This window comes from Paramormyrops kingsleyae, chromosome 22, assembly GCF_048594095.1.
Source record: "Paramormyrops kingsleyae isolate MSU_618 chromosome 22, PKINGS_0.4, whole genome shotgun sequence".
NCBI classification, from domain to species: domain Eukaryota; kingdom Metazoa; phylum Chordata; class Actinopteri; order Osteoglossiformes; family Mormyridae; genus Paramormyrops; species Paramormyrops kingsleyae.
In genome coordinates this window covers 5897241-5914827 of record NC_132818.1, presented here as the reverse complement: position 1 = coordinate 5914827, position 17587 = coordinate 5897241, and the positions used below count along the sequence as shown (strand labels likewise).

Below are 17587 nucleotides of genomic sequence, written 5' to 3'. Positions count from 1 at the left end.
GCATTTCTGCTAACCGGCGCCACCCGCAGGAGAGCCGCTGCGGGGGAGGGCCGTGAGCAGGAGCCGGCTGCCGCCCTCGCCAAAAGCTGATTGGGCAGGACACGCCTAGCCTCCCCAAAGGGAGATGGGAGCCGGCCAAGGCGGGACAAGATCGAGGTCAGCAGAAATGAGACATGGCTGTTTATTAAAGGCTTGTGCCAACAGACATGCACACAATTGGGAGGGGGAGGGCATTCAGGCTGGGGTGCCTCAGCTAACAGGGGGAAAGGCAACTTAAAGGCAAGGAGACTGAAGCGCAGCGGGAATGGGGGGGGTGCATTTAAAATACACACACACACGTTCTCTCTCACACACACACCCACGCAGACACACACACACACACACATGCACAGATACACATGTACTCTCTCACACACACACACACATACACTTGTATACACACACACATGTACACACACACACACACATATATATACACGCACCTACGAGCCGCTCAGCTCCTTGCTGGGACGCCTGCTCACATGTCAGAGTAGGAAACTACCGCCCAGTTCAGTATTCTGGTGTCAGGACTCACAGGATGAGGCATGTGTGTGAGTCACGTTGGGGCCGAGGAGCGTCTCCCCCCCCTCGCCGCCTACGCCGCTGCACTCTGTGGGGGTAATGGGGAGGATGGTGACAGCAGGGATGTCTTACTGCTCCTGCTCCCAGGCACGCTCTCTGATTGGTCCTTTTGGCTGCAGGGCCTCAGTCCTCGTTAGTGAGCTGCCTCACCCGCCATTCGCTGGCCGCTCCGGGACTGCGCTGGGAATATGTGCGCAGGGAATTCCGTGGGAAGCAGAGTGGTTAATGACCCGGAGCCATGCCGGCGTGAGGAGGGCTGCTGTCTGCGGGCGGGCTGAAGGAGCCCCCCCGCCGGCACACCGGGGGGGCGCTTCCTGGCCGCTCGAGCCACCGTGCTGTCTTGTTCTAGTTGCGGCCGGATCTCTCCGCCACGGAAGCCCGCCTCTGAGAAGTCTGGGCTCGCACGATTGCACTGCGATTGCCATAAGTGAAGCAGTGAAGCATGACTACTTATCACTGTAGCCCGCAGCTCATATAGGAGGGATGAAGATCCACTGCGACTCCGGGAAGCGATTCCACTACATAAGTTATCCGGCAAATTTAACCATGATTATGAAACTCTTGCGTATTGGCCTTTCCACTTAGCTCTCTGGCTGTAAATGTTTTTAAATGTCGCTATACGATTTTCAGACCAATGTGCTCTTTTGATCACCCATGCCCCGTCCGGCCGAGGACCTCCCATGCATTCACAGCTGTCCGCAAAGGTGCCTGTTAGAAATTAAGCATGGGCAGGTGCCTCTGAGGGCCGTAATTAAATGTTCTTCGGTGCCGCGGCCTGTTGGAGACCCATGCGGGAAGCTACTAATTGGGTGTGAGAGAGTGAAGCCCGGGGAAAGGGCCGGTGGGAATGGATGCACGGAGGTGACGGACGGAAAGCAGGACGAGAGCGCCGGCCGGAATGCGGGCTCCAGGCCGCGGCCGTGGCAGCTGCTGGGCCGTGCTGTCTCTACCACGGTCAGATGGCGTAATCCCTCAGCAATTACCCTCGCCACAGTGCTCCCCCGCCGGCTAGCTGGCACCGCGCCCCGGCACGCCTCGGCACACGGTGGGCACACATGCCGGTGCATTGGCCCATTCGGAGAGAGCGCAGTCACCTTGGTCTTTATTTAGTGACCGTGTCTGTGCATCGGCCCGGGATTGGCCTCTTGGTGTGACTTAGTAGTGATTCTCACAACTTCCTGACTATGTTAAGAATATGGGATCCAAATTTGGATTAGGGATCCGGCATCAGATTCCCGTGAAGCGGAATTAGATGCCGAGGAGTGAAGTGTGTTCTGCATCAGGTGTCCTTACAAATTCAACTCGTAAAACTGCTGGTTCTGAAGTGCGTTGAGCAGGTGAAGCCCACTGGAAGTCATTCTGGGTCCTTTAAATGCCATGTGTTTTAGGCTTTGGCAGGAGATTGTAGAGGGGCTGCTAATTCATTAGCGCCTTAATGCCTGTTCCCCTTCACGGATCGGATCTCTGTGAGCAGCGCTGAGCTCACTGTCTGCTCCGTTAACAAGCGGCGCTGAAAATGGTGTAACTGTGAACTGCAGCGATCAGGTGAAACTGTTTTGCGGTAACAGGCAATCTGCACGGAAACCACGAGTCAGGTGCATGTTGTTGGAGCTCAGGTGAGGCAGAAACATAAGCAGATATTTAGCTGTGAGCAATGGGCCCGCATGCAACACAGTGGATCGGCGTAGAGATGTTTGGTCTTGTAACCCGTTTAAGATCCTGAAAAGACCATGGGGCTGCATGCTTGGCTCCTTGGGGAGACATTGTACACTAAGCTGATCTTACCTCTGAAGGCCACCGCCTTTGTCATTATTTTGTCACCTGTGACCCCAGCCAGGATAAGCACGTTACTTTGGGGCCCCTCGTCCCCCTGCCCCACAAGTGTAGGGGCCGTTTGTGGCTAAACCTGAAGTATGTCTGAGTGCTAGTGAAGATTACTGCTGATAGTATGAATGCTGGAAGTACTGGACTCTCACCAGGGACTCTCAGAGATGCAAATTGGTGCATCTAAATCGCCCGCAGTGTGTGAATTGCTTCCCCAGGACGGGCTGGCACCCCATCCAGGGTGTCCCTGGTGCTCGCAGCGCTCCATGACCTCCATGAGCTAGATAAGCGGTTTAAAAGATTAAAAAGAAGAATGGGCGGGTAATTACGTGACTTTTTTTTTCTTTGTCGAGGCGCAGAAATTCATCTCGGCGTGGCCGTAGATGGCCGTAGAGAACTGAACATTGAGACTTGTGGGGTGATATGGGGGATTTCAAGGGACATGTCTGTCCAGGAAGGACATCGCTTAACAGCGGGTTATGCTCCTCAGCCTGTCCTTCATGCACATTCCTCATCCCAGGCAAACGCCGCCCGTCTCTCTCATGCCACCACACCGCTTCTCCCTGCTGTGACACGCTCTTCTGTGTGCAGCTCCACAGGTTTGACAGGATCCTCCACGTTTGTGAGTCGTGATGATTGTCGGCCGCCGTGCGTGTTTATGTGTCATTATTTGCACTGAGAACACAGAGGTAGCCTGCCGGTACGCCCTTCCTCTCAGCAGGTTTATCGCACAAACAGCAGTTAACACCCCGCATGTCGGCCCCAAGCATATGGCCGCCGTGCTCGCAGAAACATCGCATGGACCGGAGGGGCTAAATGTGGTGCGTGGCGTGTGGCCACGTGGGTTACAGAGACTCCCACACGGAGACATGTTTAGAGGCACCCTGGCAGGGGTGGGGCAACTTCCCAGCTGGTGCCAAGGAAGGCAGGTGGCACTATGTGCGTGACACATCCCCCACGGACTCTGGCCACCTTCTACTGAACATGGAATATGAAGGAAGAGCTGTGAGGGCTGAGTACTGAGGAGCGGTTCAAATGTGATCTGTGAATGAGGAGGGCAAAGTACAGGGGAATGGATCGAATATGGTCTGTGAAAGAGGAGGCTGTGAGAGCTGGGTACCGAGGAGTGGATCGAATGTGGCTTGTGAAAGAGGCAACTGTGAGGACTGGGTCCTGAGGAACAGATCAAATGCGATCTGTGAAAGAGGAGGCCATGAGGGCTGGTTACCAAGGGTTTGATCAGTTGCGGTCTGTGAAAGAGGAGGGCGTGAGGGCAGAGTATCGAGGAGCAGATCAAACATGGTCTATGAAAGAGGAGGATTGTAAAAGAGGAGCTCGTGAGGGGTGGGTCCAGAGGAATGGATAAAATGTGGTCTGTGAAAGAGGAGATTGTGAGGGCCAGGTATTGAGGAGTGGATCAATCACAGTCTGTGAAAGAGGAGGCTATGAGGGGTGGGTCCCGAGGAGTGGATCCAATTGTGGTCTGTGAAAGTTGAGGATGTTTGGGCTGGGTACCGACGAGAGGATCGAAGCAGTCTGTAAAAGAGAAGGACGTGAGGGCTGAGTACTGAGGAGCGGATTGAATGCTGTCTGTGAAAGAGAAGGACATGAGGGCAGGGTACCAAGGAGCAGATCCAGGCAATGAGAGCCAGGGGCTTTTATTACACTGTCTTTCAGTCTTTCATGATCCACATGCATCCCAATAAAAGCACGCTGATAGAAAGTCACCCCCAGGACCCACATTCTGCTGCATGTCGGATGTCTAACATGGCTTTCATGCTCACTGCGAAGAATACAAAGTGCAGTGGGGCTGTTTTCTTTCACTGAGGTGGAGAAGAATGGCCTTTTCTCTTACTGTACTGAGGCCACAGAAGAGCCTCCAGCCTGGAGACCCCTCTGATTTGTGCAGGGTGTCACGGTGATCCCTCCGAGGGCCGAGCTGGCCCAGGATCGAGACTCTCAGTCCCCTGCATCTGGTGCCCCTGCCTCTCCGTCCATGAAGCGATGGTCGTCCTTCCCCCTTCCCACGCATCCGAGGAGAAGCGACGATAATCACGGGTGAGAATTCTCATCGCCTTGGCACGACGGTAACTGAGCAAAAGTCTACAACGCGCAGATGAGAAAGAGAGAAAGAAGGGGAGAAGTGAGAAAGGAAACGCGGAGAGTGGAAGATGGAGAGAGTGACTGTTGCCAGGGACAACGGTGTGGGAGCCTACACAGAGCTCTGCACTCAATTAGGGCTTCATTTTCTCCTTCTAAACCTGGAATCTGACTGTGAGCCGGGGTCCACGCTGCTCCTTCCCAGAAACACCCCATTCCAGTCTCTCCCTCCTGCTGCTCTTCACGCTCCACCATCATCCCTTCACTTGGCATTTAGCATCGTGGTTCCGCCTTTGCATCCCTCCCTCCTTTTCACAGCCCGCTTTTCCTTTTGAAAAGCCTCCAGCTCTTCTTCCGCTCTCCGACTCCGAACCTCTGGAGATGTGGTGACGCCTCTTTCCCTCCTCTGTCCCTTGGCACCTTCTTTTCACAGCTATCAAGGTGCGCTTGCAGAAACATTCAAAGCTCGGCCGCATTAACTCTTACCTGCTGGGCCCAAATGGAAACTATAACTCTCTGAATCATCCCCTCTCAGTGACCACCTCGTCCCTCCCCAAAACAACCCCCCCCCCCAAAAAAGAAACCCTTGTGTGATTTTCAAATGGCATTTTAATTAATTTCTCGGTTGGTGCACCTCCTTGGGGTTAAAGTGAATGTGAAATGTCAGCAGTAACACTAACAGCTTGGATTACAGAGCTTGTGCAGGATAATGTGCAGCATATGTAGGTCATCCAAGATGAGAGTTTCAATTACGGTTGTCTGCTTCCGGTCTGCTGCATAACCGTAATCCCACATCCTGACACTCCTTCCTTCCTTCCTTCCTTCCTTTCAATCATCTTGTGAGTCAGTGCACAGTCCCTTTCAGGAATCCGGACTTCTCCCACCTGGGTAGGATCTGGGAGTGGGATAGGACCTGGTTTCCCAGCATCCACATGGCCTCCTCACGTCTGGATTGGGGGAAGATGAGAAGAATGAAGAAAGAAAGGGCAGGAAGAAATAAGAAGGATCTTCACAGACATGGGAGCTGACAGGTCAAAGAGGTTTGAAGTCCAGAAAATCAGGTCTGACTATGGAGCCACTGGGTATATTAGTTGAAACAGGCCGCAGAATATTATCTGTACCGGTCCAGCACCTTTTGACAGGATGAATCCAGGGTTACGATAAAGGTGACGAAAGAAAGACTCAGATGAATGTATTGCAAAGACCACAAACAAATCACTGCGGTGGTCAATGATGTTGCGCTCTGGTTTTAACGACAGCGGAATAAAACCCAGTGGCTCGTGTGGAGGTTCCCTAGGGGCGTGATGGCAGCAGGGCCTCAGCCGCGTTAGCAGCATGTCAGGATGGCATTTGAGATCAGATGAGGCTTCCCTTGTCGCCCAGCATCCCACAGGCTGCGCTCGGTGTCGTGTTTGAGGTCCCAGGGAAGCCACTCTCCCACATTGATGTTTGGATCAAATGGCCAGTTTCCAGTGTGATAAAAGCCCGGGATGCTTCACGGTTCCTCGGCACGTTCTGCTGGATATTACTCCCGGAGGCCCCTACCAGTGCAGAGTAACTGAACGGGGTGTGACCAGTGAATGAGACCTTGTTGAAAGCTTTTTGACGTTCCTGCCACTGCACCTTGGGCCCTGGGGAAGACCCCCTTCACTGCTCCTCTCACGATATCCGAACCTCCCCCGCAGAGCCGACGGTGGACAGACCTCCCCGGGGCTCGCTGTTAGCCACCAGCAAGTGATTCACGTCTAGGCTGTTGCATGTCTTTATACGTATAGAGGCATCTCACACATTTTAATTTAGCAGATACTCTGAGGTGGCATTTAAGAAACAGCTGCGCATCTCATGAATGTTTAGTCTTGATACTCATGCCGACTCGTGTGTGACTTTCGGCTTTTTCCATAACAACAGGGCAAGCGGTTCATCTCCGCTTTCTGAATTTCGTTTATCTGTCTCGTGGTCTTTCACACGACATGGAGATGTGACCTCCCCAGGATGCTTTGGTCTCACCCACACCCTGTCACCGTCGCTCCCCTTTGCTTGATGTCATCTCTCCCCTTTCCTGACACTTGTGTCATCTCACGTGTTTGGATATTTAAACCCCCGTGTGATTACAGTAGCTGTAATGTTTTGTTTCTCATTCCCGAGCTACAGTCGCAGCATTAGTTCCAGTTTATGGTTTTTCTGTGCATGACTTCCCTCCTGGGTTTTCGACCTATGATCTTGAATCTCCCATCATGCCCATTTTTGCCTCATCGACCTTAGAGTGCCTACCGGCCTTCATTACTGGACTTATGAAAATAAGCTTCGCACCTGGATCCCAGTCTGCCGATGACCTTCCACCTTTACTCTGGGTCTGCTTGACGGTAGACCTGTGGATGTGTTTAACCTTGTTTAACCTTGTTCCCATTCCTCCCTCCTCGCAGCCAGATCTGCATTTCCACACGACCTCGTGCTCATTGTACCTCGCCTAGAGCTCCATGTCTCCGATGTTCTCAGCCTTTTTGAACATTTGGCCTTTGCTTGTCAGATACACTCATAGCCTCAGCCCGTGTGCATCGCCCTACTCTGTCATGCTGCTACCCTACATGGGGTCGGATCTGCCTTCTCTTGCCTTGCTTATCAGTCACCTTCTTCTGGAGGAGTCTATCTGTTAGAGATTCAGGCCTGTGTTACGGAGCTTTCAGGGGGGGTTTATGATGCTTCTAGCATGTTTTTAGGGCGCTCCCAGAAATCTCATTACATCTCTCATTGGGATTTTGCGAGTCTGCACCTACTGAAGCCCCTGATAGCTTTCCAGGGTGAAGAGAGTTTCTTACTGCTGCTGCAAGGATTCTGATCAGCCCCTGCAGTTTCTCCTCTGAAATGGGGTCCCGGGACTGTGGCAGGGAGCTGATCCCCGGGGATGAAGCCAAATGTCAGCCTGCGGTGAGCAAATCGCAGCCCCGTGTGACTGTGACGCGGGGATAAGCTGGGGGACCCGGTAGGTGTCCCCTAGGAAGAGCTCGAGATTTGACCAGAGACCCTGTCGGTGTCGCAGAGAGCAGCCCGTGGCTCTTTGACTCTGCTGGTTTCAAGCACGCAGAGCCTTTATACTTCAAGCTGGTGGTTTCTCTAGGTGAATTTAATCAACCGTATTCAGACAAGAGGACCTGGGAGAAACCATGTGACTGATGTGCCTGTCAGTCCCGCAGTCAGCCCATTGCAGCCCACGGGCCAGTCCTGAAGGTGACTCAGTCCTCACAACCAGCCAGAATCACGACCACCTGAGTCAGTGCTAGACTCCATTTTTCTGACAGGAGACAGCAGCACGTGGCCATTATGGAAGCCTCTCCTTCAGTGTTATGGAGAACATCATGTGTTATGTGGAGTCCCACGTGGAGATAAGTATATCAGGTCTGCCATTCTCAACCTAGTCCTTGGGGACCCCTGGCCAGTCCACATTTTTGTTCTCTCCCAGCTCTCAGCCAATTAAAAACACAGAATACCTGGTACAGGTGTGTTGGAAACTGGGAGGGACCAGAAATGTAGACTGTCTGAGGGTGTCTGAGGACTGCACTGAGAAACACTGTGGTAAATCATGGATGCAGTGAAGGAGAGGGGAGTGACTTTGGTAACCACCTCGAGCAATCAGACGTTGGACCACCAAACACCCAGCTGGGCGCTAATTGAACGTCTGCGGCGACGTCACCAGGTTCACGCTGCCTGTGCGGCCCAAGGTGATCAAGAGCCCAGGGCACGTCGGCGCCCGGCACCTTCTGCTTCCTCTGGGGGGGGGGGGCAGTTTGGCTAGTGGAAGGTCGAAGACTCATTTCGGATAAAGGCTGACGGAATTCAAATTCTACCCAGTCGCATTAAAGACGCCCCACACCTGAACCTGAGAACGAGAGAGAGATGTCACGCATGCGGGAAGGAGATGAGGAAGAGAGGAGCGGACGTTTGACTGAATAAGATGCAAAGAGTGTATATTACGGTACGATGATGCGGAATTATGAATCACAGGTCTAACCCGGCTCACACCCCCGGAATGTAAGTGTCTGGGGGAGGGGTCCAGCCCTCAGTGTCCTGTCAGCAGGCCACCAGACCTGGCCCTGTGTTTTTCTCATCCGCTCTTTATCCCAGGAAATCACGGCTCGTTGGCCCCCCATGGCACATTCCACCGGCTGAGATGGCGGGGGCCAGGTACGGAGAGGGCTGCTGTGATGAGGGTGGGAGGGGGTGGACGGGGGTGGCGGCATAAGGATTAGAAGCCTCCTGATGGCAATATAACAATCCCACCAGAAATGAGCCGAGAAAGAACCTAAAGAAAAATACAGCTTTGCCACCTACGTCTGCCGTCCTGGTCTGCTGATTGGCTGCCTCAGTCCAAGGGGAGGATGGGAAGGTGATGACATCACTGCCACCGAGCCCATCCACGTGTCAGTGCCTATATAGACAAATTCAAACGGTCCCAAAAACCCGATCGTCTTGTCATAAATGAAGGGAGACAAGAAAAAGCACAAAGATATAATTCTGGAAACACATGCCAGCATAAATCCTTTGCTAGCCCAACACAAGGAAACAGTTAAAACAATTAACAATGAAGCAGGAATGCAGCTGATATTAATGAACAGCTGCCATGCGAGTTGTAATTAAATAATGTGTTTTAGGCGCTGGAAAGCATCACACGCGAGCGATAACTAACTGAAAACAAAGCGGGGAAGGCAGGAGAGGAGCTCATTACAGCACGGCCGCTGATGTAGGGGGGTCCCTTTGTAGGGATAATTACAGCGTTCGCTTTGCTTACTCTGGCTGCTGCTGCAGTTTGAGTTATGGGTTCAGGGACAGGGCAGCCCGGTTGAACTGCAGGACCCACGGGCACCTCAGGGAGGCGCTATCTTGTGTTTTTCGGTCCATTTCAGCTGGTCCCCGGTCCCGGTTTTGATGAAGATCTCCCCTCCTGTGGTCCCGCTCGTCATGCTGAAGGTGTGCATGTGCCCGTGTTTCCTGCATCAGTTGCAGAATCGGCAGCCCCATTCTGCCCCGGTCTGCGTGGGAGGGACTGGGATGCCTGGTGGTGAAGGGGGGACGTGTAGGGAAATGACAGACTGAGACGTGGAAGGGCTCTCAGCCTGGACGCGGTGGGAGGGGGGCACGATTGGCATAATTATGCCCTCGCCCCCGGATTCGCTCCGGGCACCAAGGCGAGGAAACTTCTCAAATGGCCCCTCGCTGTTTGTGTACAACACGCCCCGATTTCAGCTCGGTGCTCCCACATCCCATCATTCATGCACGGCCCGCGGGGTTTCCATGGAGATGGCCCCGTGCGCGATTGTGATGCGGCATGCATCACAGTCAGGTTCAGCTGCGCAGTTCGAGTCCCTGTGGAGCATATGGTCAGTTTTGGTAGGGGGCTTTGTTTTTCAGTACAAAGTTTCCCCTCAGGGCTAAAAAAAATAGCTGAGAGCACAAGGGCGTTTGGTGAATAGCGGAAGTGCTGTAGGGAGTATGACCTGGGCTTATCTGCTTCCCAGATAACTGTTAGGAAGGCTCTGGTTGGACAGTTTGATTCCTGAAGGTCCGGCAGCATGGCATGCAGGGGAGGCGTGGCCTGCAAGTCAGGTGACTGGAGGTTTCCTGTTGATTGGTTCCACCTGTTCCTCCATCCTAAAGAGGAGGGGTTACAGAGTTATAGATTTTGCGTAAATGAAAGCACAGCCATTCTGAATTCATTTAAATTTAATATGTTATATTTTTACCCAGACAATATTTAATTTATGATTTATTAATTCTGTTCTTTATATGGCTATTTAATTGCTATATCTTACTAAGTTATGAATTTTGAATGTCTAATACGGATATATGGTTTTAGTCCTTGAAGATATTACCTACTGTTCTGGTGCCGTTTAAATGGCCTCGACATTTCAGCACCACCTGAGCATAAATCACATTAAGTGAAAATGTGCCTTTCACATGCAGAGTGATACAGCCTGGTTCTGAGTCCGCAGGTTCTAAACCCACCCGAGGCCCAGACGGCCACCACGCACAAATGGCAGCTTGAAGGGCACTGTGACCCCCCCACTCCCCCGACCAAGGTCTAAACATTTGGTTTTTCAGTAAAAAAGAAAAATAATTTGCTTCAATAAATGCAGCACAGCCTTTCTGTATCTCCTAAGCTTTTATATAATATAATGTGGGGGGGTGCTCAGCGCTCCCCCACCTGCTCTGGCCTGATTATCCCATGGCGCAGGGCTGTGTTTGGGTGAGGCTTCCCATCTGAATGCCCCCCCGTTCACCAAGCTGCTCCCTCCCCTGCTCCCCCCCCCAGGCTACCCTGCTGTCCCGATCCTGCTCCTCTCTGCCTGCATAAATCCACGACCCCCACTGTGTAATGAGGGTTTAAGGGGCTTTGGGAGTGGGGGGCTTATATGGGTTTAGGGCATGTGTCTGTTTGCGTATGTGCATGTGGGTGTGTGTGTTGCGTGTAATGTCATAGCCATCGGCGGTGATACTCACTTTGCTGAGTTGCCCCCCCTGCCCCCCTAACATTCAGCCAGCCTGTGTATACGTCTGCACAGGCATCCTTTTTATTCCTACTACAGTCTGTTTTTAAGAGAGACAAATGAGCAGCTGCCGACGAGGGCCCCAGTGGGTTTACCCTCTCGCTGTTTGGCTTCCCAGCCATTTCTGAGTGAGCACAAGAAGCACACAGCCATGTATGAGTGAGCGGGCAGATCCGCGGGACACCCACTGTAATGGCGCGCGGCCGTGTATGAGCAAGCTGACAGATCCGCGGACACCCGCTGTCATGGCGCGCGGTCGTGTATGAGTGAGCGGGCAGATCCGCGGGACACCCGCTGTAATGGCGCGCGGCCGTGTGCGAGCAGGCAGACAGATTTGCGGGACACCCGCTGTCATGGTGCGCGGCCGTGCATGAGCGAGCTGACAGATCCGCGGACACCCGCTGTCATGGCGCGCGGCCGCGTGCGAGCAGGCCGGCAGATCCACGGGACACCCGCTGTAATGGCACACGACCGTGTGCGAGCAGGCCAGCAGATCCGCGGGACACCCGCTGTCATGGCGCGCGACCGTGTGCGAGCAGGCAGACAGATCCACGGGACACCCGCTGTCATGGCGCGCGACCGTGTGCGAGCAGGCCAGCAGATCCACGGGACACCCACTGTCATGGCGCGCGACCGTGTGCGAGCAGGCCGGCAGATCCGCGGGACACCCACTGTCATGGCGCGCGGCTGTGTGCGAGCAGGCAGACAGATTTGCGGGACACCCGCTGTCATGGTGCGCGGCCGTGCATGAGCGAGCTGACAGATCCGCGGACACCCACTGTCATGGCGCGCGACCGTGTGCGAGCAGGCCAGCAGATCCGCGGGACATCCACTGTAATGGCGCACAGCCCTGTGCCAGCAGGCCGGCAGATCCACTGGACACCCGCTGTCATGGTGCGCGACCGTGTATGAGCGAGTGGGCAGATCCGCGGGACACCCACTGTTATAGTGCGCGACCGTGTGCCAGCAGGCCGGCAGATCCGCGGGACATCCACTGTCATGGCAGGTGGCCGCGTGCGAGCAGGCCGGCAGATTCGCGGGACATCCGCTGTCATGGCAGGTGGCCGCGTGCGAGCAGGCCGGCAGATCCGCGGGACATCCGCTGTCATGGCAGGTGGCCGCGTGCGAGCAGGCCGGCAGATCCGCGGGACATCCACTGTCATGGCAGGTGGCCGCGTGCGAGCAGGCCGGCAGATCCGCGGGACATCCGCTGTCATGGCAGGTGTCCGCGTGCGAGCAGGCCGGCAGATCCGCGGGACATCCGCTGTCATGGCAGGTGTCCGCGTGCGAGCAGGCCGGCAGATCCGCGGGACATCCGCTGTCATGGCAGGTGGCCGCGTGCGAGCAGGCCGGCAGATCCGCGGGACATCCACTGTCATGGCAGGTGGCCGCGTGCGAGCAGGCCGGCAGATCCGCGGGACATCCGCTGTCATGGCAGGTGTCCGCGTGCGAGCAGGCCGGCAGATCCGCGGGACATCCGCTGTCATGGCAGGTGTCCGCGTGCGAGCAGGCCGGCAGATCCGCGGGACATCCGCTGTCATGGCAGGTGTCCGCGTGCGAGCAGGCCGGCAGATCCGCGGGACATCCGCTGTCATGGCAGGTGGCCGCGTGCGAGCAGGCCGGCAGATCCGCGGGACATCCGCTGTCATGGCAGGTGTCCGCGTGCGAGCAGGCCGGCAGATCCGCGGGACATCCGCTGTCATGGCAGGTGGCCGCGTGCGAGCAGGCCGGCAGATCCGTGGGACATCCGCTGTCATGGCGCGTGTCCACGTGCGAGCAGACCGGCAGATCCGTGGAACACCCGCTGTCATGGCACGTAGCCGCGTGCGAGCAGGCCGGCAGATCCGTGGGACACCCGCTGTCATGGCGCGTGGACACTGGCACACAACATTGATCTTTATAACTGTTCCAGTCAAAACCCAAGTAGCTGTGGACTGGCGGGGGGGGGGGGGGGCAGTTTGCCGCCTACGGTTTGCTCTTGCCAGGATCCGCCACTGCTCTCTAAATCCACCATCAACTACAGCCATCTGGAGATTATCACCTGCGGCCATCCATGTGTCTTTCTGAAGGCCCTTCACTGCAGCAGGCCATGGGGTCGAATCCCAGGAGACACCCTCTGTAGGAAGATGCTCATAAGTTCGGATGAATATCTCCGTCAGTGTGTGAGTGAGCCATGCAGCTGTAAGACACACCAGGGAAGATGTCTGCTTAGGTCACCACTGAGTAGAAGTAAATTATTTATGTATTTTGCTTTGCCTGGGAAAAGGTCTTTCTCAGGCTGCTGTACCTGCAGGACTCGATAAGGCAGTCATACCCATGCGTCTGGAGCAGCGTTATTCAGTACATCTTATTTTATGCAGCACACATGCGGCACTTAACATCATCTACAACCACTTTACATGCAATTAATTATATACAATTAGCTCATCAGTGAGGAAACAGCAGGAGGAAGACAAGGGAGAAGAGAAAAAAGGCACAGAGGCAAGAGTGTCACCCCCTGCTGCCAGGGTTCGAAAAAAAACCCAGTATATATATATATACATTATGTGTGTGTGTGTTTGTTTGTGTGTGTGTGTGTATATATATATATATATATACACACACATACACAAACAAACACACACACATATATATATATATATGTATGTATATATATATGCTCAGAAAGGATACACTTTTAAGGAATAGAAAACTCCTGCTATATTCGTACAAGGAACAGAAAGGATATATTTACATGGGACAGCAAACTCCTAGTGTGTGTATAGAAGATACTCCAGTATCCTAGGGTATGTATACAAGGAAAGTAAGTCAGACAAAGAAAGAGAGAGAGAGAGAGAGAGAGAGAGAGAACACGGGTGACGGTTTGCTGGGCTGCGTTTGTTTGTTTCTTTGTGCCCTGTCTTGTTTGGGACATTGCTGAGCTCACTTACCTGTTCTGTACGGGGGAGGTTGTGAGCTGTGCAAGGTTAAAAGGGAGTAACTATAGCAACATCAACATTATTACATTTGTTTTAAACATCTCTAAGTAATAAACATCAATCATACACACGGCCCGCAAATGTGGCATGCAGGACCCCCCACAGCAAACAAGCCGGGTTTCGGTGAGTGCATCTGGCTGCCCTGTCTGGCGTTTCCCCTGTGCACTGGCACGCTCTAACTTAATGGGATGGAGCCTGCGTAAATCGATACCTCACTGCGTGCTAAAGCAGGCAGCCTAATCACCTGTTCACCAGCGCAGAGAGAGCTTCCCTTTGATGGAAAAAAAGCAACACTTGCAAAGTTTTTCTATTACTACCTGACTAGAGCAAAGAAGGGCTCTACAGGAGATTTCTGTTCAAAGTGAAATCAAAAGACAAGAGGTGATTCCTGCTGTCTCCAAACAGGACATTACAGAATCTTAAAATGATGAACAAAGAGCACAGAGACTGAATATGACTGGCTCTTTCTGCTCCGACCTTAAAGCCTGCTCTGGCCCCCCTCCGAGGCCGTGACGAGATGCTCCCGCCGCCGTTACACTGTGTTGGGGGCTGAGGTGCTCAGAGGTTCGATCTTAAAGGTTCCGAGAATGTGCTGCAGCATGAAGCCTACATTGAGGGTCCCCTTGGGCTATAATTCGACGTGTGAAAAACGTTAACAAAGCCTGTCTCACTCCCCATACTGCAGCAGCAGTCTATTATTTTAGTTTTGCGCTCGGAGTATAATGACACTCGCAATGGGGGCCATTATGAAGCTCATCCTAATGCACACCCATAATTAACGGATATACCGTGTGTTCATCGGCACACGGCACAGTCCCATTTGCTCACCCCCCTTCTTTCCATTCTTCTTCTTGGCCAATAAAATGGGAGATCCCTGGCCTGCCCGTTTGTGACGCTACCTTCATATTATAAATGCATCCAGCCATTCATTTACAGAAACACGTAAGTTAGTGGTTTATTTATTGTTAGTTACTGTGATGTTGCGCTGCTTTATTTGTTTAATCGTCCAGTCTGTGAAGAAGGAATTCAAGTAGGAATTGCATTGTACTCTGTAAATGACAATAAAAATTTGAATCCTTGAAATAAATGTATTTGATCTTTTTCCTGGCAGCTATCTTTTTACACAGGGCCACTATAAACAATAGTTTATTTTTTTTTCACTACTAACAATTTGGATCAGGAGTTGGTTATTGTAAAAGAAGTAATGTGCATGCAGGTGATATTTGTATAGATTTATCTACACCCTTCTGGCAGTGCGGCCATTGCAGTCAGATCTCGCAGACTCTGAGGAGTAGAAGTTGTCTGACTTGGCTGCAGTGAGTTTCGACTCCACCCCTGCAGCCGCCGGCAGATCGTGTTCCACGTCACGTCAGCTGCAGACAGACCTAAGCCCAAGTCGAACGCACCCCTGTGACTCTTTATTTTCAACTGATTGTTTGAAACAAAATCCTGGCATGGATTTTTACTTTCTGGACCTGAATCATCCACCTCTGCTGACTGGACCTAGCGCCAGATCCTGGCCTCCTGTCTCTCCGCCCATTGACGCAGTGTGATGTGCGTACGCGTAAGCCGCGATGGAAGACGCCCCCACTCCTTTTACACAGTGCTCATCGATCCCAGCGCAGTTCCATGCGGCCTCATCGATTCAGGCACTTTTCTAAAGGGCCGGTGCGGAGATCAAAGATGATTGCTGTGTCTGTGATGTGTGTGTGGCTCCTGCATTTCTCGGGTGTCACTTAACCCGCTAAACGTGCCCTGTTTAAAACAAAAGGACACACACAGAGCCCTGACTCACTGAGATGTGTGATCCAGACGACGCTTGTATCATTAATGCTACTTTTCTGCCTTGACTCCTTCCTCTGTGGTTCCCCATTTTCACACTGAAATATAATTTCTAATTTATTCATTTTCATCCATTCATTTAGCGGACACCTTTATCTGAGGCAACGTAGACGCGAGAAAGCAGGGGCAGCCAGTCCCTGGAGCGACGACAGTTAAGGGTCTTGCTCAAGGGCTCAACAGTGAAACCGCTCTGCTGAACCTGGCAAGTGAACCAGCGACGTTCTGATTATAGGTACTGCATTCAAACCCACCAAGCCAGACACTAACCCCAAGGCAATGTGACTTATTTTGTTAGAGTGCATCTAAGGTTGGATCATGTTGAATGGTAATGTTGGGCACCACCACCAGCTGCCGGTTAGCTCATGAGAGCAGCCTGAGAAGACATCACACTCATACATGGACGTCCTGCTTTGGGAAGCCTGCTGCACCTCCATTGCAGAGAGGGTTTGACTGAAGCCCACCGTAGGCTGGTGGTGTGTGTCCTGGGCTTCCTGTGGTGTGTGTCCTGGGCTTCCTGTGGTGTGTGTCCTGGGCTTCCTGTGGTGTGTGTCCTGGGCTTCCTGTGGTGTGTGTCCTGGGCTTCCGGCTACTGACAGCCATCCGCTGCTGTTTTCTCAGAGTGACTCTCCCCCAGCCCCAAGTGGGAGCTCCACGGGCGTGACAGTCCGGGGCGGACTGGGGAGATGCCCAGCACCGGGGGGCTCTGATGTTTATCTTCACCTCTCACTGCCATTCCCGGGGACAGAGTAGCAGGTGTTGATCTCCTGTTCATGCTCTGAAAAGCTCAAAGAAACAGCGTGATCCTTTCAGCCAGAATGAGCCGCGTTAGAGACTCTGCTGATCTGGGGAGAAGCCTATTTCTGGATTCTGACAACCTGGAAACCTCTAGAAATCTTATACAAATGCATCCAGATGCATTTCCTGACCTTCTTTTGTGCATCTTCTCTAACAAATGCTGTACGTGTGATATGCTAATGGTATCATGTGATGTCATGTGGGGCATAGAGGACAGAGCGCCTAAGGCTCATCACTTTGTATCTGCATCTATTTATTCAGAAGTTCAGTAATATTTCATGTGTTTTTTAGAAGTGAACAGTAATGAAATACTGACTCTTTAAATCTTTTTAGATGCAACGTCATGTGCAACAGCTTTATATGAAATAATACTTGTGCTGTATGACTAATTCAGGATAATTTCCTTATCTCATTTACGTATCCTGACGCACATTTCGCTTGCTCGTATGTTTTCCCGTTCCCAGTATGAATGTAGTTGTCATTTTTCACAAAGGGCTAAAGTGCTTCACCGCTGACCTTTCGGCATTCTCTAAGCCCCCGGAAAGCCTTTGGAAAGGGGGCTGCACTCACATAAAGGTTGACACTATTTTCGATAGTGGCTCTTAGCCTGGAAGTGTTGAACTACACACTGTATGTGTTTTCTGCCTGGGAATGGAGTCAGACTGTGAAAGCTATGTTTCTCGAGGTCAGTCCTGAGGAAGTGAGATGGCGTGGAGGAGAGGGAGAGAGAGGGATGGATATGCTCTCAGGCGGACAGGGAGGCGAGAAAGGAGAGCGAGAACCTTTGACAAAACAGGATCAAAAGAGCTCTCATGTCAAGTACTGAGAGACAGGAGGAGGTGAAGATGAAGGCTGAGGCGAAGGGAGACGTCTGACGAGGAGGAAGCA

General features: G+C 52.7%; 1 protein-coding gene across 6 annotated transcripts in view; it reads left to right on the top strand.

Annotated features, from left to right (window-relative positions):
- elfn2b (extracellular leucine-rich repeat and fibronectin type III domain containing 2b) overlaps positions 1–17587 on the top strand; it is a 62960-nt gene that overhangs the window by 10080 nt on the left and 35293 nt on the right. The window contains exon 2 of one of the 6 annotated variants that reach the window (XM_023810757.2): positions 15988–16136. The exons of the other annotated variants lie outside the window; for them this stretch is intronic. The gene's annotated coding sequence lies outside the window, so the exon portion shown is untranslated. The remainder of the gene's footprint in view (positions 1–15987; positions 16137–17587) is intronic. 6 annotated transcript variants of the gene reach the window in all.